Raw genomic sequence first — 23,910 nt, 5'->3', positions numbered from 1 at the left:
TGTTATCATCCCTGCAAGTTTTGTCTCTGTTAGTGCTATGATGTCAGGTGATGCATCAATGATGTGTTCTTGCCACTCTTCACTCTTATTTGTTATTCCATACCATACCTTTACCTTCCTTTCCATTACTGTATTTTGGGAAATGGAGGAGGAAGGTGCAGGCCGGGAGGGAGGGAGGCAGGGCAGAATATTATGAGAGGCTGCTCTGATTGTGGAATTAGTGCTTAGGAGGGTGGTGGCTATGGAATGAGGTTCATTTCTCTTTACTGCATTTGGTTGATATGTGGTGACAGGAGTTGAGAGGTTTCTGTAAGCTTTTGTGTTTGATGTTCCCTTAAAGGCTGAGCTTTCCTGTTTGTCATTGCCTGTTCTGTCTCTCTTTCCTTCCACTGGATTTGTCTTGCTCTCACTTTCAGTTGTTCCCATTTTTTCGTGTTCTGTCTCGATTGAGGAACACTTTTTGATATTCTGGAGAGTCCTTTAACAGTGGTTTCTGTTGTAGTATCCTGTTCCATACCACATCTGTCTTGAATGTTAATCTGATTGGTCTTTTTTTTCCTCTCGAATACCCCCCAAGTCTGTGAAAATTTTCTACCTGAGACATGTTCCTCTCCTGTTATTGCAATGATGTTTTTAATCTCTGTTTTCTCCCAATGCTTTCTTTCATCATAGGTCTGCCCTTCAGCCTCCTGAAGCATATAAATAATTATTGACCTCTTCCTCTCCTCTTCCCATTTCTTTTCCCTCTGTATCTCTGGATCTGATTTAAGCATCTACTTTGCTGTTTCCCTAATCATCTCCCAGACACCATGATGGCCTGATATTACTGCTGCAAAAAACTGCTTAGCTCCATCCCCTCCTTCAGTCCCCTCACTGCCTGCTGATGTTCCCATTTCAGTCATCTTGCTCCTTCAGCACATCCATTTCTTCCTCTATTCTCTGTATCTTTGCCTCAGCTACTACAGCTCGTGATTCCAACTTCTTGCTCTCTTCAGATATTTGCTCCAATATGTTATTGCAAAGCTCGTTTAACCTTTTCTCCCATTGTTGTTCAATTTTGTTCTTGAGCCGTTCTACCAATTCTTCCTTTTCCGACCAGCAATCATCGGTTCCCTTGCCTTTACGTCCTCCCTTTTGAGATCCCATTTTGTTTTTATCCTGTTGGGATGCTCTGTTTGTGACTTGAAAAAGCCCACTGTGTGGGCGAAACGTAGTCAATGAAGGATCACATTATATTGCATTTGTGTTTATATTGCCATTGTGTCGGTATTTTATACCATTTATTTCCATCGGGATGAATTGTAAAGGACCTGCCTAGTATGGGCCAACAGGCCTGCTGCAGTGTTCCTCCTTTCTTATGTTCTTATGTTCTTATGTTCTTATGAGTGGGAGGGGCTGGGTTTGATTGGTGTTGGGGGGTGCGGGAGTTGTTTCTTGAGTAGCTTTAGGTAGATGTCGTTTTGATAAGGACCTGCCTCGTATGGGCCAGTAGGCCTTCTGCAGTGTTCCTACATTCTTATGTTCTTATGTTCTTATGTTTGTGTGTGTGTGTGTGTGTGTGTGTGTGTGTGTGTGTGTGTGTGTGTGTGTGTGTGTGTGTGTGTGTGTGTGTGTGTGTATGTAAGTACACATGCATGCAAATATACCCTGGAAACTCTATAGCATAACGGAGTCTTCTGAAGAGTTCTTTTTCACCTCCGGAGGTCTCTTCTCTTTCTAATACTCACCTATTTAATGACTGCGATTTTAAATGAACTATTCACTGAAATATTTGATGTCTCTACACATGGGTTCAAAAATGGGTATAATTAGTCTATTTCAGAGTAATGAGGCATGACCGAGAGATGAAACTCATTTTAAAAGCTTAAATAGGTAATTATGTCATCGGGGTTCGTGAGGAGATATTTGAGTAAAAAATACACATGCTGGATGTCTAGGAGGCGTGTAATTACGAGTCTAGAGAAGTGGAGCCACGAGCCTTGTCTTGTCCAGTCTATGCCTAGCGGGAATTGACCGCTAGGCCTCTGGCCTACTGTTCACATGTGATGGATCTTGCGACGTCACAGATTGCTATGGAACATATATATATAAAGTAGCTGGGATGTATCTAAGTGTACTACACAAGTAACACTGTAACACTACTGACAATTACAAAATGTACACACACTCTAAAAAAATTCTGGTTAACTGTCTATTGATAAGTGGCTTTGCCAACTGGTTACTAACTAACATACAGAGAATATTTATCTTCTAAGCTGTGTATCACTTCCTGCAGATATACAACTGCCTGATATTTCACGTTCAAGATTGGCTCTCCTGCATGAATTTCTTCACCCTGGATGATCCTTCACACTCTCACGTTGTTATGGTGCAGATGACCGTGAGTACAACAATTACTCTCATCAATTTTTTTCATAGTAAATTCAGCTATTTGTGTCTTGCTACCTTTAATATTATAATATTATGGTGTCATAGAACACTATCATATGTGGACTTGGGTAATGAAGACAGATATCAATACCACATTTTTCTAAACACTATACACGCTGCCCAGAGAATATTTATTACATATGTAGAAATACGATCGAATAAAAATTAACAGAATAGATGAATAATAGACTCAAATATCATATACATCTTAATGTTTTTTCCAGGTATATTTAACAAAGGTTAGAAGGAAAAACTTAAATTCAGTTTAATTTCCTCTCAGTTTTCACACAAGAAGATAAAAATGTTTAAAAAATAATTAATTTCTTTAGTGGGCCTGAAGAAAATAAATTATGTTATAAAACAATCACTAGAGACATGGTACTCAGTCAGGTAGACCGTCTAAAACAATATAAACCCCAAAAAAGGTTCTTAAATAGTGCAAAATGGAACTCTATTAACCATTAACTAATATTTTTTAATATATCTGTTCAAACTGATGTAATGTTTGAGATCTGGAAGATGGCAGATGTAATTCCCTTTTCTAATGCAGAAAATAAGTCGTCACCGTCTAATTATCGCTGATATCACTGATCACGAGGATAGGCAATTTACTAGATGCCATTATATATATATATATATATATATATATATATATATATACATATATAGATGTAATTCCCTTTTCTAATGCAGAAAATAAGTCGTCACCGTCTAATTATCGCTGATATCACTGATCACGAGGATAGGCAATTTACTAGATGCCATTATATATATATATATATATATATATATATATATATATATATATATATATATATATATATATATATATATATATATATATATATATATATATATATATATATACATATATATATATATATATATATATACATATATATATATATATATATATATACATATATATATATATATATATATATATATGAGTGTAAAACGAAAGCCTGTAATTGTTTTACATGATGGTAGGATTGCTGGTGTCCTTTTTTCTGTCTCATAAACATGCAAGATTTCAGGTACGTCTTGCTACTTCTGCTTACACTGAGGTCACACTACACATGTACAAGCATATATATACACACAACCCTCTGGGTTTTCTGCTATTTTCGTTCTAGTTCTTGTTCTTGTTTATTTCCTCTTATCTCCATGGGGAAGTGGAACAGAATTCTTCCTCCTTAAGCCATGCGTGTTGTAAGAGGCGACTAAAATGCCGGGAGCAAGGGGCTGGTAATCTCTTCTCCTGTATAAATTACTAAATTTAAAAAGAGAAACTTTTGTTTTTCTTTTTGGGCCACCCTGCCTCGGTGGGATACGGCCGGTTTGTTGAAAGAAGGAGAAGAATATATATATATATATATATATATATATATATATATATATATATATATATATATATATATATATATATATATATATATATATATATATATATATATATATATATATATATATATATATATATATATATATATATATATATATATATATATATATATATATATATATATGGCAATTTATATATATATATATATATATATATATATATATATATATATATATATATATATATATATATATATATATATATATATATATATATATGATTTCTACAGTATAGCTCTCTACAGTGAAAAGGCCTCACAGAGGATTGGCAATTTACAAGTCTCCATTATAGCAGATATATATATATATATATATATATATATATATATATATATATATATATATATATATATATATATATATATATATATATATATATATATATATATATATATATATGTAAGTAGTGATGATTTCTACAGTATAGCTCTCTACAGTATGGCTCCCACAGTATGGCTCCTCTTGAAAAGGCCTTCTACAGAGTGGTTCCCTTTCCTGAGTGGACTCCCACGACCCCCACCCATGACCCCACCCATAACAACCACCCACGACCCCAACCCATGACTCCACCCATGACCCCACCCACGACCCCCACTCACGACCCCCACCCACGACCCCCACCCACAATACCCCACCCACGACCCCATCCACGACCCCCACCTACGACCCCCACCCACGACCCCCACCCACGATCCCACCCTCGACCACCTCACCCTTGACCACCTTGACCTCACCCTCGACCACCTCACCCGCAACCCCCCACCCACGCCGTCTCCTCCCGAAAAGCGTTCTACAGAGTGGCTCCTACCACTGAGCAGACTCCTTCCGAGCCCCGCGCGCCCGCGCACCCTCCCGAGCGCTAGCCCCTCCGCGCCGACCCGCAAACTTGACCTCACCCTCGACAACCTCACCCTCGACCACCTCACCCTCGACCACCTCACCCTCGACCACCTCGCCCTCTAAATCATATATTTCTCCTCCACTTCCTTGGATTACCCCCTATGGGGGTTCGAATTTCTTATGATCTCCTCGGATCAAGTTTTTCTCGATAACAATAATACAAAGATTTTCCCCCCACACCACCCCTATCCCAAATTTTCTGCTCCAACTCCTTGGATCAAGTTTTTCTCGTTAATACGAAGACATTCACCTCCAACTAAGACATACACATCATAACTAAGACATACACCAAAACCTATGCTTGACATATTAACAATAAATATAAGACATAAGCACAAAAAAATTTACCATGTCATGAGACGTTACCAGAACTAAGTCACACACCTCCAACTAATACACAATCACTTTACTAAGTTCATGTTATCTATTCATCAACTAAAAATATTAATACAATTTACCCACCAAATTTGTTATAATCATCAAAAAATAAAACTTTTACACATTTTTTCTCAAAATAAATATTCATACCACATTTATCATTTCTCACCTATGCTTCATATCATATTTCTCATCCACATCAACCCTAAAACATCCGTATATCTCTTAGAGATGTTTTAACCCCGACGACCCATCACGACGTAGGAGCCAGAGTGTAGTAGGTGGTGTTGGAGTGGTGATGGTTGCTCTGGCTCCTAAGTCGTGATGGGTCGTCGGGGTTAAAACATCTCTAGGTGATATACGGATGTTTTAGGGTTGATGTGGATGAGAAATATGATATGAAACATAGGTGAGAAATGATAAATGTGGTATGAATATTTATTTTGAGAAAAAATGTGTAAAACAGTTTTATTTTTTGATGATTATAACAAATTTGGTGGGTAAATTGTATTAATATTTTTAGTTGATGAATAGTTAACATGAACTTAGTAAAGTGATTGTGTATTAGTTGGAGGTGTGTGACTTAGTTCTGGTAATGTCTCTTGACATGGTAAATTTTTTTGTGCTTATGTCTTATATTTATTGTTAATATGTCAAGCATAGGTTTTGGTGTATGTCTTAGTTATGATGTGTATGTCTTAGTTGGAGGTGAATGTCTTAGATTTGGTGTGTATGTCTTATTTTTGGGCGAATGTTTAAAAAATAAGTGTTCAGTGATCATAGTAGTTTTGAGATGCATGATCTTAGATTTTTGGTGATCTTGGTGATGAGTGTTGATAGATGATGGAAAAATGATATGGAATTGGTGATCGTGATTTTTGTGTGAATGATTGTAAAAATGAGAGTTTTCTGTGATATTAGTGGTGGGGTCATAAAATCTGGTAATCGTCTTGGTTATAGTGCTCATAGATATTGTGGGTACAACAGGTTGAAACAAGGTGGGTTGGGTGTGATGTTACCGACCGCCAAGTAAACACAAATGGGAGTGTGACGTCACTGGAGGTGACCTCGCCGGTCCTGTAAAGTGTGACATCGTGTGTTGGTGGTAGTGAGGTGAGTGCGCTTAGATATTGTCAAATATGATTTTTTTGTGTGAAAGTTTATAAAAAATGAGTGTTTTCTGTGATATTAGTGATTTTTGAGGTAAGTGAACATGGGTGATTGTTGTTGGTGGTTGTCTTAGATTTATGTGTGTACAAGATATGTTTTCAGTTGATGGTGATCATGTACTAAGTGTTTGTGTATTAGGTTTGTGTTCAAGTTTTTCTTTTTTTTTTTGCGCCCATGGGGAGGGAGTTCTTTGTTATAGTGATTTGAGGGAATTTCTATAAAATGGATGTTAGCTGGTGATGCTCAACTTAGTTTCTGGTGATTTTGACTGTGTTTTGGTAGTATTCAGTGGTGATTTGGTAGTAATCAGTAGTGTTTTGGGAGTATTTGGAGGTGTTTGATGGTATTTTTGAAGGTGTTCAAATGATGTGCAGAGTATTTTTTGAAGATGTTCAGTGGTGTTTTGGTGATGTTCAGAGTTGATTCAAAGTTAGTCAGTGTGTTAGTTGTGGTAATGTCTCATGTCATATGTGCATGAGTTAGTTTTTTTGTGTGTGCTAATGTTGTAAAGTCTGGAGAATGAGGGAGGAGTTTGGTGGATGAGATGTAATTTCGGTTAATGAAATGTGTAAGTGTGAATGTAAATCGGTGAGTGAGTTAGAGAAGACAAAATATTATGTGATCTTAGTAAAAGTATAGATAGTTTTAGTGAACTTCGTTATGATGATGTTTTAAGAGAATGTGTACAAAAAAAATATGTGATCTTAGTGGTGGGGTTATAGAATTTGGTAAACGTCTTGATTGTGGTGATCTTAGATATTGGAGATATAACAGGTTGAAAAAAGTAGCTTCCTCTCAATAAGTTAAATGAAGTAAAAGTGGGGTGTGACGTCGTCAAGTAAACACAGGATGGAGTGTGATGTCATGGGAGGTAACCCTATCAGTGCTGTGAGAGGAGTGTATTAGATATTGTATGGAGTTGGTAATTGTGATTTTTTGTGCGAATGTTTATAAAAATGAGTGGTCATTGATGATAGTTGATGGATGTCTTAGTTTTTTTTTTTGTGTGTGTGTGTGTACATGTTATGCTTTCAGTTGGTGGTGATCCTGCTGTAAGTGTTTCGGTATTGTTTGGAAATGTTCAAAGGTGTTTTTGTGAGTATTCAAATGATTTATGAGAATTTTTTTTTTTTTTTGCGCTCATGTTATATAATAGTCTGAGGTGAGTGGGATCGTCTTGGTTATAGTGATTTGAGGGGATTTCTATAAAATGGGTGTTAGTTGGTGATGTTGATCTTAGTTTCTGGTGATTTTTAGTGTTGTTTGGGCAGTATTCGGAGCTGTTTTGGTAGTATTCAGTGGTATTTTGGGAGTATTCAAAGGAGTTTGATGATGTTTCTTGAATGTGTTCAAATGATGCTTTTGGAGTAATCAGAGGTAATTGATGTTGTTTTTGGTGTTGTACAAAGTAAAGTGCGCAGTGTGTGTGTGTGTGTGTCTGTGTGTGTCTGTGTGTGTGTGTGTGTGTGTGTGTGTGTGTGTGTGTGTGTGTGTGTGTGTGTGTGTGTGTGTGTGTGTGTGTGTGTGTGTGTGTGTGTCTTAGTGTTGGTAATGTCTCATGACATAAGTGTATGAGTTAGTTTTTGTGATACTGTTGTAAAAATCTGGAGAATGAGAGAGGAGTTTGGGGGATGAGTTGTAATTTAATGAAATATGTAAGTGTAGATAAATTAGAGATGTCAAATCTTATTTGGGAGTAATCAAAATGTTGACGTTGGAAATGTTTCAGTGATGTTTGGAAAATGTCCAAAGGTGTTTATATGAGTATTCAAATGATTTATGAGAGTGTTCGAAGTAATCTGTGGGTTGTTCTCTAGTGAGATGATAAAGGTTGTCGATGAGAGAATATTTCTTAAGAGATATTGAGAAAAGGTGGTCTCAAATGATGATGTATGAGAGTGTTTTGAAGGTGTTCAAAGTAAAGTGAGTTGTCTGTGTGTGTTAGTTGGTCATAGAATTTTGTGAATATCTTGGTTACAGTGATTTTAGTGGATTTGAGATGGGTGATGAGATGTATTTATGGATGTGAAATGTGATTTTTGTGTTTGTTCTGAAGAGGTGTGTTGGGAGACGGGTGAGTGGATGTGAAGAAATGTGGGTGAGATGGAGTGGGGTATGGGGAGGGTTGTATTAAAAATTTAATGAAATATAGGGGGATTTTACTGAAAATAAAGGTAATGTGTGAATATTATAAAAGAAAAATTATGGAAGTGAAAAGTTATGATACACTGGAAAAGATTGGAGCGTGTAGAAACATGTCGCAGTAGTTGGGAAGATTACTTGTTGTGAGTATAATATTAATTTATGTGGATACAAGGAGATGGGTATGGAGAGGATTTTATTAGAATTTTAGTAATGTAGGGAGGAATGTGTATTATGTTTTAAGATTCAATAAAAAGAAGGGGAAAAATTTGCATCGAATAAATTGTGAATAAATTGGTAAGTGATGAGGGTTGTGGGTATTGTTGTCGAACTAGAGATATCAAAAAAGATGTTATAAGTGGGTTTTTGTTGTGACTTTTTCTGATGAAATTAGTTAAAACGAGAAAAAATTGTGGGGTGTTGTGGGTTTTCGGTGTTGTGGGTTGTGGGTGTTGTGGGTTGTGGGTGTTGTGGGTTGTGGGTGTTGTCGAACTAGAGATACCGAAAAAGATGTTATAAGTGGGTTGTTGTTGTTGTGGGTGATGTGGGTTGTGGGTGTTGTGGGTTGTGGGTGTTGTGGGATGTGGGTGTTGTTGTCGAACTAGAGATATCGAAAAAGATGTTATAAGTGGGTTGTTGTTGTGGGTGTTGTGGGATGTGGGGGTGTTGTGGGTTGTGGGTGTTGTGTGTTGTGGGTGTTGTTGTGGAACTAGAGATACCGAAAAGATGTTATAAGTGGGTTGTTGTTGTGGGTGATGTGGGTTGTGGGTGTTGTGGGATGTGGGTGTTGTGGGTTGTGGGTGATGTCGAACTAGAGATGCTGAAAGTGGTTATAAGTTGTGGGTTGTTGAGAGTAAGACACATGTGCAACATCTGGGTATCTTTATTGTAGACGTTTCGCCATCCAGTGGCTTTATCAATACAAATTCTAGGACATAACTTGAAGACAGTAGAACTATGTACAGAAGATGAGGTAATCAGTCCCTCAACCTAGGAGTAGGTGCGAACAGCACCATAGTCGTGGAGATTCTGAAGCAGAAGAAAGAATCCTGGCGCTTATATAGTAACGTCAGGTGTAGCAGACGAGGGCATATTCACTGGTAGGCGGGATTCCCCAGTGGAAGTAGGTCCTTCCCAAAGAGATGGGTTAGTTGTAGTAGTAGATGTCGTAGTCGTGAAGGTTATGTACATGTCCTCAGAATTAAGATTCCATGATGTTGCAGTGTCTGACAAGTTGTGTACGAATGGTATATAATACCGACAAGATGAGAGTAAGACACATGTGCAACATCTGGGTATCTTTATTGTAGACGTTTCGCCATCCAGTGGCTTTATCAATACAAATTCTAGGACATAACTTGAAGACAGTAGAACTATGTACAGAAGATGAGCATCTGCAACATCTGGGTATCTTTATTGTAGACGTTTCGCCATCCAGTGGCTTTATCAATACAAATTCTAGGACATAACTTGAAGACAGTAGAACTATGTACATAGTTCTACTGTCTTCAAGTTATGTCCTAGAATTTGTATTGATAAAGCCACTGGATGGCGAAACGTCTACAATAAAGATACCCAGATGTTGCACATGTGTCTTACTCTCATCTTGTCGGTATTATATACCATTTGTGAGTTGTTGTTGTGGGTGTTGTGGGGTGTGGGTGATGTGATTTTTGGGTGTTGTGGGATGTGGGTGTTGTGGGTTGTGGGCGTTGTTGTCGAACTAGAGATACCGAAAAAGAAGTGATTCTGTTATAAGTGTTCGTGTGTGTTTGGATTGCGTTCATGTTTTTTTTGCATTCATGGTATATAATAGTCTGAGGTGAGTGGGATCGTCTTGGTTATAGTGATTTTGAGAGGATTTGTGTGAAAATGGGTGTAAGTCTGATGTTGATCTTAGTTTATAGCGATTTTGGTGGTGTTTTGACTGAATTCAGTGGTGTTTTAGTAGTATTCAGTGGTGTATTTGGGAGTACTCAAATGGTGTTTGAGACTATTCAAAGGTGTTTTTGAAGGTGTTCAAATGATGTGTAAGAGTATGAAGGTGTTCTGGGAGTAATCAGTGGTGATTTGACGGTGTTCGGATCATGTTTTTGGAGTATTCAAACGTAATTGATGGTGTTTTTGGTGTTGTTCAAAGTAAAGTGACTGAGTTAGTTTTTGTGATACTGTTGTAAAAATCTGGAGAATGAGGGAGGAGTTTGGAGGATGAGTTGTAATTTAATGAAATATGTAAGTGTAGATAAATTATAGATGTCAAATCTTATTTGGGAGTATTCAAAATGTTGTCTTGGAAATGTTTTAGTGTTGTTTGGAAATGTTCAAAGGTGCTTTTGTGAGAAATTCAAATGATTTATGAGAGTGTTTTGAAGGTGTTCAAAGTAAAGTGAAGTGTGTGTGCGTATTAACTTCGTAATATGTAAAATTGTGACTAGTGAATTAATCGAAAAGTGGTTATAAGTTGTAAGTGTTGTGGTGACTTTTTCTGATGAAATTAGTTAAAACGAGAAAAAATTGTGGGTTGTGGGTGTTGTGGGATGTGGGTGTTGTGGGTTGTGGGTGATGTTGTCGAAACAGAGATACCAAAAAAGAAGTGATTCTGTTATAAGTGTTCGTGTGTGTTTGGATTGTGTTCATGTTTTTTTTTTTTGCACTCATGTTATATCTTAGTTGGAGGTGAGTGCACTCATAGAAATTGGTAATCGTCTTGGTTATAGTGATTTGAGGGGATTTGTGTGAAAATGGGTGTTAGTCTGTTATGTTGATCTTAGTTTATGGCGATTTTGGTGGTATTTTGACTGTATTCAGTGGTGTTTTAGTAGTATTCAGTGGTGTATTTGGGAGTACTCAAAATGATATTTTGGAAGTGTTTCAGTGTTGCTTGGAAATGTTCAAAGGTATTTTTTGTGAGTATTTAAATGATTTATGAGAGTGTTTTGAAGGTGTTCAAAGTAAAGTGAGGTGTGTGAGCGTATTAACTTCGTAATATGTAAAATTGTGACTAGTGAATTTATTGAAAAGTGGTTATAAGTTGCAAGTGTTGTGGTGACTTTTTAAGAACATAAGAACAGTGCAGGAGGCCTGTTGGCCTATACTAGGCAGGTCCTTTACAATTCATCCCACTAACAAAACATTTGCTCAACCCAATTTTCAATTCTACCCAGGAAATAAGCTCTGATGTGAAAGTTCCACTCAAATCCAACTCCTCCCATTCATGTACTTATCCAACCTAAATTTGAAACTACCCAAAGTCCTAGCCTCAATAACCCAACAAGATAGACTGTTCCACTCATCAATTACCCTATTTCCAAACCAATACTTTCCTATGTCCTTTCTAAATCTAAACTTATCTAATTTAAATTCATTACTGCGGGTTCTCTCTTGGAGAGATATCCTCAAGACCTTATTAATATCCCCTTTATTAATACCTATCTTCCCCTTATACACTTCGATCAGGTCTCCCCTCATTCTTCGTCTAACAAGTGAATGTAATTTAAGAGTTTTCAATCTTTCTTCATAATGAAGATTTCTAATGCTAGGTATTAATTTATTCATCCTACGCTGAATATTTTCTAACGAATTTATGTCCATTCTGTAATATGGAGACCAGAATTGAGCTGCATAATCTAGGTGAGGCCTTCCTAATGATGTATAAAGCTGCAGTATGACCACTGGACTTCTGTTGCTTTCACTTCTTGATATAAATCCCAGTAATCTATTTGCCTTATTACGTACGCTTAGGCAATGCTGTCTTGGTTTAAGGTTGCTGCTCACCATAACCCCCAAGTCCTTTTCGCAATCTGTATGGCTAAGTTCTGCATCATTTAACTTATAAGTGCTAGGGTTATGGACACTCCCGAGCTTCTGAACCTTGCATTTATCTACATTGAACTGCATCTGCCACTTTTCTGACCAAGAATAGAGTTTGTGTAAATCCTGCTGAAGTTCCCTAACATCTACGTTTGAATCAATTATCCTACCTATCTTTATGTAATCGGTGAATTTGCTCATATCACAAGTAATTCCTTCATCAAGATCATTGATATATATTATAAACAACAACGGGCCCAAGACTGATCCCTGTGGAACGCCACTTGTTACAGATCACCACTCGGATTTAGCCCCATTTATGGACGCTCTGCTTCCTGTGAGCCATGACTCGATCCACGAGAGCACTTTTCCCCCAATGCCATGAGCTGCCACTTTCTTTAACAGTCTTTGGTGTGGAACTCTATCAAAAGCCTTACTAAAATCTAAGTAAATAATATCAAATTCTTTATCGTGGTCAACAGCCTCGAAAGCTTTACTGAAGAAAGTTAATAAATTAGTTAGACAAGACCGGCCTCTTGTGAATCCACGCTGAGTATAATTAATCAAGCTATGCTTATCGAGATGGGTTCTTATAATCTCAGCTATAATTGACTCTAGTAATTTGCCTACAATTAAGGTCAGGCTTATTGGGCTGAAATTTGACGGTAACGACTTGTCCCCTGTTTTAAAAATAGGAATTACATTAGCCATCTTCCACATATCAGACACTACACCTGTTTGAAGAGATAAATTAAAAATATTAGTTAATGGTTCACAGATTTCCATTTTGCATTCCTTAAGAACCCTTGAAAAAGCCTCATCAGGACCCAGTGACTTACTTTGCTTCAGTCTGTTTATCTCCTTCACAACCATTTCACTAGTGACTGTGATGTCACATAATTTATCTTCTTCTAGCCCACTATAAAAATTAATTACTGGAATATTGTTTATGTCTTCCTGTGTAAAAACTGAGAGAAAATAATTTTTTAATATTGAGCACATTTCATTCTCTTTATCAGTAAGATGCCCATAGTTATTTTTGAGGGGACCTATCATATCTCTAACTTTTGTTCTATAGACCTGGAAAAAACTTTTTGGGTTAGTTTTAGAATCCCTAGCAACTTTAATTTCGTAGTCCCTTTTAGCTTTTCTTATCCCCTTTTTAATGTTCCTCTTAATGTCAATATACTGATTCATAAGATGACCCTCACCTCTTTTGATACGCCTATAAATTCCTTTCTTATGCCCTAGTAGATATTTCGGCCTATTATTCATTTATGTTGTTAGGTAAGACACATATGCAACAGTTAGGTATCTTTATTTCGAAACGTTTCGCCTACACAGTAGGCTTCTTCAGTCGAGTACAGAAAAGGAAATATAAGCACATATGCAGTATAATGTGATCCTTTAGTGACAACGTTTCACCCACACAGTGGGCTTTTTCAAGTCACACACAGATCTACCTGGGGTGTTGTTGTTGTTAAAGATTCGCCGGTATTCTCCTGGCCCGGGCCCTTCCAAGTGGTGGCCCGGCACTGGCTCCCTGTCTAGGGAGTGTTTGAGGCCTAAGTCTCCCATTGGAGGAGGCACAAGTACCCCCCTCATCTTGTGAGCTACAAACTCGGGCTCTGGCACCAACCCTGGCCTAGAAGGGCAAGGAATGGTGTCGATCGTGCTAGTGCTGTGCTCTCCTGTGCGGAGTGTCGTATGTTGGTGTTCATTTTCATTCATTCATGTTGATTAGCCGGTACTTCCGGTCCAGGTCTTCTCCAGATGGTGACCCGGCAGTGGCCCCCCAGGTGGGGGGTGACGATCATCTGCTTTCTTCTTTCTTGGCCCTACGGTTGGAGGGTGTCGTCTTCTTCTATCTTGCGCTGACTTCCCCGAAGAGAAGCGCAGTCCGGCAGAGGCAGCAGTTACAGGGTCGATTGGAGCCACACCCCAGCTTTAGTGGACAGCAAAGTGCTGGGGAAACTTATCTTCATGGTGAATGGTCATGGACAGTCGTGCTAGAGGAGGGTACCGTCTTCAAGGTCCCCATTCTGAAGCATCCTGAATTTCCTCTTTGAGGTGTACTCGACTTCCACAAGGTGTTGGGTGTTGGCAGCGAGTAGTCTGGTCATGTCTGCAGTGGTGTATGTAACAGCTTGGTCGTAGGTATACTTGACTGTTCCGTCCTGGAGGCACTGATGGACCTCTGAAGACAGCATTGTGTTCTTATACTGCTTGGTTGTGTAGAAGTATACACCCTTCAGGTATCGGACTTCTTGTGGTGCAGCAGTGTCAGTGGCACCGTGAGGTGCATCCGCAGTTTCTTGTGTTTTTGCTTTCTTGGCTGGTGGCTGAACTGGTGAAGGCGAGATTTCCGACTGGTCAGTTGCTCTAGCAGTGGATGCAAGCGGTAGTGGACTCTCATTGGTGGGGTTTGCCGACGTCTCAGTGGTCTCTGATTGGTCCATCTCTGTGTCTAGTGGAGGTTGTGACAGCGGTGGAGCAGCGGTGATGCTGGCAATATTTGCAGTAGATTTTAGGATCTCAGTGGAAGGTGGTGATGCAGGGAATGTGAGGCCAGGCATATTATTTAGTTTGAAAAGTTCATTGATGGTGGTGTTGAAGGAACCAGGCTCAGCTGCATTCTGTACATGAGCATACATAATGCAATAAAGAATCTTGGTGGAGTCGGCAGTAGGTGCTGGCAGGGAAGTGGTGGGAGCAGCTTGCGTGGCATGTAATATCTTGGTAGTGTCTGCTTGAAGCTTGGCGATAGCAGAATATGTGGTTGCTTGTGGGTTAGGTTTCTTTTGTTGTTGTTTCTTGAGTATGTCTCTTCTGGTAGGGCACCTGGCAGCAAGAGTATGGTGGTCATTCTTGCAGTTCAAGCATTTAGGTGGTGAAGCAGTAGTGCAATTCTTGAAGTCATGACCCTCACGGCCACAGGTGGAGCAAAACTTCTTGTCCTTGGTAGGACAATCATTTGTGGTGTGTAAGTATGAGTAACAATTATAGCACTGTGAGATATGTTGGAATTTCTCTGCTTCGATGAAGGCTGGGTTGATGTGGAAGTAGTGAATAGCCAGGCCCTCAGCGAGAGCTCTGGCTGCCATGTTGACGTCACTGAAGGTGACCTTCAGCATGGATGAAGCATTGGGTATTTTAGTAATGAAGTCCACCTTGATAAATTAGACACATGTGCATCTCTTGGGTATCTTTATTGAGGAAACGTTTCGCCACACAGTGGCTTCATCAGTCCATATGTAGGAGAAACTTGAAGAACAGGAGAAGAATGAGGTAATCAGTCCCTCAACCTTGAGTCGATGTGTTCAGTCCATCAATCTTGAATAGAGTGAATAGAGTGGTAGTAGCAGTAGTGGTAAGTAGTTTCTCAGCCTCTGTGTCGTCTGTACAGACGACAACAAAGGCCTCCTTGAGCGATAAAATCCCATTACATTTGACTTGCAGCCTGCCACTAACGGCAGCTGCAAGTGCTAGTTTGGACGACTCATTGGTTGTGCCACTCGCTGGTTTGATCTTTACTCTGTTAGAGTAATGCATCGTGAGTAAGCAGTGCTCTGGTGTGTCTTGACGGACCACCTGGGGTGAACGAACGAAAGTTAAGGTAAGATCCCAAATGGGATGAGCGGGGAAGACGGGACAGACGAAGAATAGTGCTGGAGAGGAGTGTTCTTAGTCGTAGGAATAGAGCCAGGGCTTAACCCAGCAGCGAAGGCGATCTTGGGACAGATATTGAGAAGAGAAATTCAGGCTCTTCTGTTAGGACTCCAGTGGGGTGAGCGAGGAGGAAGGGAAATGCGACGTTTAGGGCTTGAGAGGAGTGTAGAACTGGGTCATGTCTTAACCCAAAAGCTAAGGCGAACGTGGATCAGAGAATGGTACCTGTCATAGAAGGTACCTGTCAGTGAATCCACGGTTATTTGTAAATAGGGTTTGGAGCAGGATCATGCAAGGAGTAGAAAAGGTTGTGTTGGTTTGTGGGTCTGCGAATGTCTTCATCAAGGAGAGTGGTCCAGTAGTCATGTCGTGTCTCAAGTTTGTCTGTTTGTCACTGAGCGTCTTCCAGTACAGATTCAGCGCAGGGATGTCTAATTGCTCATGGAGAGACTCGCTTGTGGCGAAGTCTTCCCACCTGACATCAAGCACCCAGCGCAGCGCCTTGTTCTGGACACGCTGCAGTTTAAGTAAGTTTGTTTTTGTTGCAAGAGAAAGGGCTAGAGGAGAGTAAGTTATCAGAGGACGTATTAGGGATTTGTAGAGGTGTAGTTTGGTGCGTTGAGAGGCATGTTTCAGCTTGTAGAGGCCCGCAAGGGCCTTACTAGCTATTGCATGCCTTGAGTGAATGTGTCCGTGTAAACGAAGAAGATAGTCAAGATTAACGCCAAGGACAGTGACAGATTGTGTGATGGGGATGTAAGTGCGGGTGTCAGCTGTTCTGAGCTCGACAGGTAATGGAGGATCACGTTTCCTGTAGTTAAAATACGTAATTCTGGATTTAGCTGCATTGGTTTTGATCCTCCATTTTTGTTCCCAGATGGCTATCCTGTCGACCTCATTTTGTGTTTTGTGTGTGAGTGTATCTATATTGGCATGAGTGATAAGTTGTGTAATGTCGTCTGCATAGGCTAGAGTGATGGAGTTGTGGTATACAGGTGTTGGAATGTCATTAGTGTATGAAATGTAGAGGGTAGGGGAGAGGACAGATCCCTGGGGTACTCCGGCTTTTAGTGTGAAGTACCTGGGGTGGAAGGTATGGGAGTATTTATAGTCATGTTCAGAATGTTGAGGTCAGGTGGAGAATGCTGCATCTGATGATCTACCGGGTGGGGTTATAGAGTCTTGGGTAGCTTGGCAGGGGTATTGGACAAGTTGTGAGTAGACCTTCTGCAGTGTTCTATGTTCTTAAGTGGGATAGCGATGAAGAAGTTTCTTGGCGAGTGGTTCAGCTATGTTATAGAAGCCGTTGTTCTGGTTGAAATTGTTGGTTATAGAGATAAGCGATGATTCCAGGATTCTTCGGTATTGAGTGTTGTCTTCTGTGGCGATAAGTCTTGAGTTTCTGTAGTTAATTAAATGGTTGTGTGAATTGCGATGTTGTACACAGGCATTCCTTGTATCGTCAGTCCTGCTTGCATATTGGTGTTCTGAAATATGTGTTTGGAGGTCTCTTGACGTTTCGCCCACATATAATTTGTTGCAGTCATTACAAGGGATTATGTATACCCCTGCAGAGGATGGAGGCTTGTCCTGTCTACTACTGGTGATGTCCTTGATGGTCGTGGTTGTGGAGGTAGATACTTGGAATGATGTATTGGAAAAAATGTTGGAAACATGTTTGGCAATGTAGTTGGTGGGGTACTCCCGTACCTTCCACCCCAGGTAGATCTGTGTGTTACTTGAAAAAGCCCACTGTGTGGGTGAAACGTTGTCAATAAAGGAACACATTATACTGCATATGTGTTTATATTTCCATTGTGTCGGTATTTTATACCATTTATTTCCATCGAGTACAGAAAAGTTGATAGAAGCAGAAGAGATTTGAAGACGATGTAATCAGTCCATCACCCTTAAAGTTTTGAGGTGGTCAGTCCCTCAGTCTGGAGAAGAGCATTGTTCCATAGTCTGAAACAATATGGAGTTGAAGTGACAGGATGGAGCCTTATATAGCGCCAGGAGGTGAGACGTAGGTCATTTTAATGTTCAATCTGTCAGACACTGCAACACAGGGGTATCTTGGTACAGACCTGAAATCAACTTCGACAACCTCTACTAGTGAGAACGGCTGGATTTGAGAGGGACCTGACCTCCGAACATCTGCGTTCTTACCTCTACTAGTGACCTACGTCTCACCTCCTGGCGCTATATAAGGCTCCATCCTGTCACTTCAACTCCATATTGTTTCAGACTATGGAACAATGCTCTTCTCCAGACTGAGGAACTGACCACCTCAAAACTTTAAAGGTGATGGACTGATTACATCGTCTTCAAGTCTCTTCTGCTTCTATCAACTTTTCTGTACTCGACTGAAGAAGCCTACTGTGTAGGCGAAACGTTTCGAAATAAAGATACCTAACTGTTGCCTATGTGTCTTATCTAACAAGAATGCACATACATAACACAAGCCTTTACACGTCTTCAGTTCCCATCTTTCTTCATGCGAGATTGCAGACTCAAGGCACAAGTGCTATCCTCAACAAACCGCCCATGGAACAGCCCCCTAAGCAGTTCGTAGTACTCCCATGTGGCGATGTTGCCACGAATACTCGCCGGGCACTTGCTATGAGTAACATCAACGTTTCCACCATAAACACATCATCTATCAAAGACCTCACTACGAAATGCAGCCCCACACCTCTAACTTCTACAGCAGGCGTCTACACTATCCCCTGTGGGTTCTGTCCCAAGATATATGTAGGCGAGACAGGCAGAGATCTTGCAGTCCGCCTGAATGAGCATCGAAATGCCTCGAACAGAGACGATGTAAGGGACGCCTGTGTCCTCCACAGAGACTCCACGGGGCATTTGACGAACTGGAATTAGGCACAACTCGTTCTCACCAAACCAGACCTCAGACGCCGACGGTGCCTAGAAGGCTCACTAATCGCCGTCACCGACACTATAGAACGCAACACTGGAAACTACAAAATTTCAAAAACATTGGCATACATGATACTTAAGCAGCACCAACCCAACAACACAGGAGTCACATGATTTCATCGTCTACCCGTCCTCATCATAGGTAGAGGTTGTTTTGATAAGGACCTGCCTCGCATGGGCCAGTAGGCCTTCTACAGTGTTCCTCCATTCTTATGCTCTTATGACATTCCTCAGGTCACGTGCGTCACACCTCACACTGCGCCTATACATACAATGTCTTTCTACCTCTGTATGTTAGAATCATGCTGAGACAAGCATGGCACTGGCAGAGGGAGGCACATGTGCAGTGTATTTCACAGATGCTTCTGTCGACCCTGACAGGAAGAGAGCAGCAGCTGGACTGTACCACAATGGTCACACACAAGGCTGGCGACTCCCTGACCACTGCACGATCCTTCAAGCTGAGCTGGTGGCGATTCAGCAGGCATTGACACATGCCCTACGACATCGACTCCGACCTGTCATACATGTTGATTCCTCCTCTGCAATCAATGCCCTCTCCCATCCTCAACCACAGGATAATGTTCACCTCATCACATCGATCCTGAGCATAATGACAGTCTTAGAAGTTCAGTGTAATAGATCGACATTGAACTGAATCCCCTGCCATGATGGCATCCGGGGAAATGAGGCGGCAGATGATGCAGCCAAGGCAGCAACAGACTATCCACATGTTGGGATTACTGTCCCAATCAGCCTACGACAGACCAAACTGGTGGCTGCCAGAGCCACGAAACTTATGGGGGAGGTCTTAGGTGATACCCCATCTCAACAGTGGTACCGAGCAGCGACTCAGGGAGAACCCCCTCCATATGATAGAAGCTGGTCCAGAGCGCAGTGTACCGCCATCCATCGGCTTCGTTTGGGCTTTCCCACAGCCAAGATGATGGTAGACAAGGCTGAGGAGGAGATGTGCCAGTACTGTCAGCACGTTGTCCAGCGGCCCCTAACACACTATCTTCTAGAGTGCGAAGCTACTGAGACACTCCGCAGGCAACTAGGGGTGATATTCCCTCCCGAAGAGGACCCAGAGATGACTGCGGCCACACTAGTGTACCATGGGGTCAACGAATCAGATAAGCTGTTACCTGTGATAATGACATATCCTCCTCCTCGCTAGTGTCCATAGTTACATATGGTGTCGCTTATGAGATGCACCAGTTGAACTGACCAGAGGGGCGCTTGAGCGGCATGCGTCGCATCATTGTGGAAACCTTTCTCCATCGGGAGCCAGAGACGGGTCATCGCAAGATTGGGACCCGTGCCAGGACTATGGTCTTGGCGAACATTATACATGCATACCCTATGCTGTACATTCTACAAGATTGATGGACTGAACACATCAACTCCAGGCTGAGGGAATGATTACCTCATACTCCTCTCCTTACGCCTTCCTCTTTGTATTGGACTGATGAAGCCACTGTGTGGCGAAACGTTTCCTGAATAAAGATTCCCATATGCTGCATAAGTGTCTCAATCTTCATATATCAATGATCTTGATGAGGGAATTACTAGTGATATGAGCAAATTCGCCGATGACACAAAGATAGGTAGGATAACTGATTCAAACGTAGATGTTATGGAACTTCAGGAGGATTTAAACAAACTCTATTCTTGGTCAGAAAAGTGGCAGATGCAGTTCAATGTAGATAAATGCAAGGTTCTGAAGCTCGGGAGTGCCCATAACCCTAGTACTTATAAGTAAAATGATGTAGAACTTAGCCATACAGATTGGGAAAAGGACTTGGGGGTTATGGTGAGCAGCAACCTTAAACCAAGACAGCAATGCCTAAGATTAGATTTTGCCACCGAAGTGGCTAGTTTATTGTGCACCCCATATCCATCCTGTGGACGGTAGCGCGAGAGCATGTGGATACACAAAAGGCCTAGGAACTAGGCCCCAAAGGGTTAACAGGAATACATATGGATTTATATCTACATATCTATAGTTCACTTATCTGTTACAAGCAAATTTAGGAAATTTGCTTAGTATATCTGGTATCTTATTTTCATTAATAAGATATCTTGACATGTCACATAGGTTATTATACTGTCTGTCTCTGTATTCCTCAATAAGTGGACAATTAAGCACATAGTGTTCAAGAGAGTGACCATATGCCTGATCACATAATTTACATTTAGTTTGATCATCATCTGTGTGTCTCCCAAACTGCCAGAAGTACTTGTAACCAAGCCTAAGCCTGGCCACTACAACATCAGTCAGTCTGTTCACATTGCAAGTTGCTCCATAAACATACTTATCTACGTTCATGTTATCATAGTGGGTTATAGATCTACTCAGGCTTCTAACTGCATTCCTATAACAATCATCTTCATTATTTACTTCTCTCCTAATATTATTCCTAATGCTAGACACAGTTATACCAAAGTTATATTCTACGTTCTCCTTCTGGATACTCTTCTTGGCTAACATATCAACTTTATCATGAAGGAGTAATCCAATGTGTGATGGGATCCATAGCAATTGTACATTAATTCCTTTGTCCCTAATTTTTGAGTATCTATACCTGGCTTCCCCAATGAGCATGTTGTTGGAGTCATTATATGAGCCAAGAGCCTTCAATGATGACATAGAATCAGTAATGATGATAGAGTCAAGCTCAGTGTCATAGGTTAGCTTTAGCGCCATTAGGATTGCAAACAATTCAGTTTGCAGTGTAGACGCCCAGTTGTTAATTCTTATGCCTAACTCAACAAATTTATTATCGTTCTTAACTAGGGAGGTGGCAACAAGAGCAGATGCAGCCCTGCCAGAAGACTCCTGTTTAGATCCATCAGTGTATATAACTTGTGATAACTTATTACTACCAGCTAGGCGAAAAATTTCTTCTTGAGCAGTTGCTCTAACAAGAGATTTAAGGAAGGGATTACTAGCAATGAGCTTCTTGGGAGGGACTTGTAGGTATGTGATATTAAAAGAACACATCTTCCATGGAGGGGTGAAATGCTCTTGTTGCCTACAGTGATACAGTTCATGCAGGTTATAAAACTTAATGCAATTGCACGTTTTCACAATCCATTTAGATCTGTGTGTATTTACCTCTAGACACTTGGTAAGATTCACTGTGACAGTGTCTGGTTCGTTTCTCAACATTCTAATACCGAGTACAGTGTTAATTTCAAAAATCCTATCACTGATACTAGAAATACCAAGCTCCTTCCTCATGTTAAGAACTTTTGTAGATCTGGGACAGCCAAGAATAGTCCTGAGAGCTTCATTTTGCATTAACTCCAAGGGTCGGAGAGAACTTTCTCTAGCTAATATCAACATGGGAGCAGCATAATCAATTAAGGACCTAACATAGGCTATGTACATCATTCTCACGATTCTCACATTAGCACCATAGTTGGGATTGTAGCCAGCAACAGCTTTGAGAGCATTTAGCCTAGCTTTACATTTCTTGTTTAGTTGTGGTATAGTGGATTTGTTAAAGGGTACATCTACACCAAGATATCTGTAAGTTTTAACGTAGCTAATGATTTCACCCTGCAAATAGATGGGTGGGGGATGTCGTTTGCTTGTTAATATCTTTGTTTTAGAGGAAGATATTATGAGGCCTAGTCGATTACAAATTGCTTGAACTTCATTAAGAATGGTATTCATCTTCTTATGCCCTGTTGTATGGATCATGATATCATCAGCATAGCTTATAGCTATATGTTTAGGTGAGGCAGGTAGAGCATTTAGGAGAGCATTAATCAGAATATTAAATAGCATGGGACTAAGAACTCCTCCCTGCGGTGTACCTAAAGACATTTCTTTAGAATCACTTCTGAAGCCTTGGTAAAGGACAGAGGATACTCTATTTGACAGGTATCCTATTATCCAGCAGAGTAAGCTACCACCAATATTCATTTTGGCTAGTTCATGTAGTATAACGGTTCTGTTTGCAATATCAAATGCAGATTTTAGATCAAGAAAAGTGGTAAAACTAGTAGAGGTGTGTGCAGTGAGAAAGGTGGAAATACGGTTCTGCACACTTTTACCTTTCATGAACCCATAGAGGTAGGGGGAAAGTTGATGTCTGATTCTGTAGTACAATCTGTTAAGCATCATTCTTTCAAAAGTTTTGCAAAGACAACTAGTTAAGGAGATCGGCCTAAATGTATCAGGCTGTTGGGGCTTAGGGATAGGCACAATGAGACTATTGGTCCAGGAAGTAGGAAGAACGCCCTCAATGTAACTGAGATTATACAGTGCCAACAAAGGGTTATCAGGCACGTGCCTTAGAGTTCTGAGAACATCATAGGTTATACCATCCTCTCCAGGAGCAGTTGATCGACCTTTGGTTAATGCATTATCTAATTCATACTCGGTAAAGAGGCAATCACTCTCATCAATATTTTGGCTCATAAAATTAATCAGTTTCAACATTTCTTCAGAAGTACTCACTAAATTTTTTCTAATATGAGATGGAAGGCTTTCATGCCTGGATGTTTTGGACCAGTCATTTATGAGGTCATTTGCTTTTTCAAGAGGAAAGGGATGAGCAACATTGCCAGTCTTTTTTTTTGGTTATTTTATTTATACCTTTCCAAGCCAAACTCAAAGGGGTGGACCTATTTAATCCACTAACAAACTGTTCCCATTCCTGTTGCCTAAGTTCTTCCTTTCTATTCCTTGCATTTGTTAGTGCAGCTTGGAACGTTCTGAGCAGGTCTGGGGTTCTACATTCACGGTATGCTTTACCAATCCTCCTAGCTGCATGTGTTAGATTGCGCAGCTGTGGATCATTATAGTATTTACATTGGTTTTTATTGTTATTTATAGTGGAGGGTCTATGTTTCCTATTTCTGCCCACTTGATCTGTGAGAACACTCTCAATAGTGGTAATTAAATCATCATTAAATTTTTGTGTGCCAGTGGGCTCGTAATTCTTATACCATTGATCCAAGTGGTTAATAAAGTTGTCTCTGTGTTCTGGTTTGAGAATAAGTTTCCTCCTTCTGTATTTAGCTCCTTGATTGCTGGAGATGTGATCAAGA

The 23,910-nt window shown here is 40.3% G+C and overlaps 1 long non-coding RNA gene across 1 annotated transcript in view; it reads left to right on the top strand.

The window, feature by feature from the left end:
• Nucleotides 1-953: 953 nt before the first annotated feature.
• The window catches only part of LOC128701488 (uncharacterized), an 81,508-nt gene continuing 58,551 nt past the window's right edge, over nucleotides 954-23,910 (top strand). The window contains exon 1 of the long non-coding RNA XR_011394196.1: nucleotides 954-2,380. This is a non-coding gene — a long non-coding RNA (uncharacterized lncRNA). The remainder of the gene's footprint in view (nucleotides 2,381-23,910) is intronic.

Source organism: Cherax quadricarinatus, chromosome 78 (genome assembly GCF_038502225.1).
Source record: "Cherax quadricarinatus isolate ZL_2023a chromosome 78, ASM3850222v1, whole genome shotgun sequence".
Lineage (NCBI taxonomy): Eukaryota > Metazoa > Arthropoda > Malacostraca > Decapoda > Parastacidae > Cherax > Cherax quadricarinatus.
Note: the sequence above shows the minus strand (reverse complement) of the source record. Positions and strands in the feature narration are given on the sequence as shown.